The sequence below is a fragment of the Arachis ipaensis genome, chromosome B06, assembly GCF_000816755.2.
Source record: "Arachis ipaensis cultivar K30076 chromosome B06, Araip1.1, whole genome shotgun sequence".
Classification (NCBI taxonomy): domain Eukaryota; kingdom Viridiplantae; phylum Streptophyta; class Magnoliopsida; order Fabales; family Fabaceae; genus Arachis; species Arachis ipaensis.
Window position 1 is genome coordinate 125,098,270 of NC_029790.2, and position 2,516 is coordinate 125,100,785.

Below are 2,516 nucleotides of genomic sequence, written 5' to 3' on the forward strand. Positions count from 1 at the left end.
AAAACTAAGGGAAGGGAAAGTCAGGGAGACCGAGATGCCATTAGCTTTTTGCGACGCGTTTGGTGGCAAAGGAAAAGTAAGAGGAAATAACAAAAAGAAAGGAGGAGAGAGTGGTTTAGTTTTAGAGCAGAAAGTGCGGATGGGAATGGGATGGGACTGTTTGTTTTCAACGTTTTGCTCTTTTTCTTTTCTGATTTTTTGGATTAGGAATAGTAACTGACAAGGATATCTAACAAACAGCTTATTTTGACTCCAATTGTTTAATTGGAGAGTGTGTTTGACCCGCTTCGTTTATTCTGCTCCGCTCACCATGAATTGGTTAGTATTTATTGGACACTCTCGTTGTTTTGTTCCTCAAGCTAGTTCTGCCCATAACTGGGGTCAGTCTTGTGCATTGGAAAGGAACAAAGAAACAATTTTCTTCATTCCAAGAATAATTAATTAATTACTCATTATATCATTATTATTATATCTTATAGACTAAACCACAAAAAATAATAATGAAAGATTGATTTGTTGACAAAAGTATATTATAAAAGATCATAACATCTCATATGTTCATAATTAATTAGTTCTGTTTGTCAAAAATAGTCAATAGACGATTGCTCCAATAGACTATAGAGAGAGAAATGTTAACATGGCCATGAAGGTTGAGAAGAAGATTAAAGATGAAATCAAAGCTATAAGAGTATGACTTGTGTACATGGTTATTTTTGTCAAACAGATCTAATCATTTGTGGGCATATGAGGAGTTATGATCTTTTATGGTTATTTTTATCAACGAATCAATCTTTTATGGTTACTTTTGGTGGTTTAGTCTATCTTTATGATACATAAGATTCTACTAGACACATGTAGATATAGGTCGAGTCTGGGTAAACAACTTAATTAAGTTACTTTTGAAGAAATAGTTTAAACAATAAATGCTTATATTAAAAATAGTTTATTAACAAGTTATTTTTTTTGGGACTTATTAATAAGTTATTTTGTGTTTGATTTTTTAGTTCTAAAAGTGCTTATTTTAAGAGAAAAGTGATAAAAAGCTTTTTATTACGAGAGAAGTCATTTTTTTTAACTTCTCCTTAAGCACCAAAATAGCTTTTTAGAAAGTTACAATTTTGTTTTGAAAATTGTACCAGATATTAATACTACACATTTTCATAAGCTAAAAGTTAAAAAAAAGTCACTTATGAACCTATCCAAACAGGCCTGTAGTCCATTATGATACAAGTCGTCTTATTTATCTCTAATACGATATGATATTATTAAAAGAAAATATAAATTGTTAAATCTGACATTTTTTATCAAATTAATACTGTCTTTTGCAATTCTTTGTCATTTTATATTATTTTTATTTGAATCTTTTCAATACATTTTTCATAATTTGGTCTGTAATTTAATTCTGAAAACAAAACGAATAACATTTTATACTTAAGAACTTCTATACATAGGAGTCTTAGCTCTAATGCTACAAGTCTAAAACAACTGGCTAACAACAAACGAATACCCGAGTACTGCTATAAAATTGCAGATTCTATATTATAGTTCCCTAGCAAATGCAATCAACAGAGAAACAATATAAAACGGAACCATCAGAATAATGTGTTCTAAAATTTTCTTTCGCATATGTGTACAAGAAACGGAAAAAGAAAATGGGAAAAAGGGGAAAGAAAAAAAGGAAGTACTTCATTTGGCTTAGTCACAACGCAAGGTTCAATTTTACCAAGTGCAACGCAAACAAAGTTCAGCATGATTGCATTTGCAGCGGGATGATAACACTTCCAGGTGTTTGGTCAAGAATTAGAAAACCTAAAAGACATCACTTATCCTCATCTGGCAGAAGAAGTGCACTAATAGCTTCCAAATTGTCCATATGGCAACTAGGACAAATGCATCTTCTTTGAAGTTCCTCGACAAGTGTGTTGTATGTAGCTTCTAAGGTTGAAGTCTGCTTGTGTTCAATTAAGGACACAAGAATTTGTTCTATTGGAATATTATATCACCATGAATAATAATACTGAGATCACAACAACCAGCACATTGTATTGAATAAATTAGGGGCAGATGAGGTAGAAAGAACTGAACATACTACTCTGTTCTAATAAATTTACTAAATTTGATTCTATTTTATTTCTCTTCTTACTTTTCTTTTTTATTTTTTATTTTTGGGAGAAATTTACAAAACGTAAAAGAATCTAGATGGGGAAAATCTCAATTTCTAGCTAATACCCTTCATAGTTTCTCTGGTTCAATTCAACATGACATATTCAAACTATAGCTAATAAGAGTAGAGAAGGCCGATCAGTGAAAGAGAATTTATATGATTAACCATAAACCATAAACCACAAACCATAACCATTAATCTGACAGATGGCGCATACATCTTCAACGGAATTTATATAGTATGTACTGTGTAACCTGCGCAGCAGAGAGTAAAAAAGCAACTATATGACTTGAATATTCATAAGGATATATGGTTAGATCCTGCAATGCTCTTGTTTCTGTGACTATCGTGT

At 31.3% G+C, this 2,516-nt stretch overlaps 1 protein-coding gene across 1 annotated transcript in view; it reads right to left on the reverse strand.

Moving 5' to 3' along the window:
* The window catches only part of LOC107605301 (inactive LRR receptor-like serine/threonine-protein kinase BIR2), a gene marked incomplete in the record, with an annotated part of 2,385 nt that extends 2,201 nt beyond the window's left edge, over positions 1-184 (reverse strand). The window contains 1 exon segment of the mRNA XM_016307139.2: positions 1-184.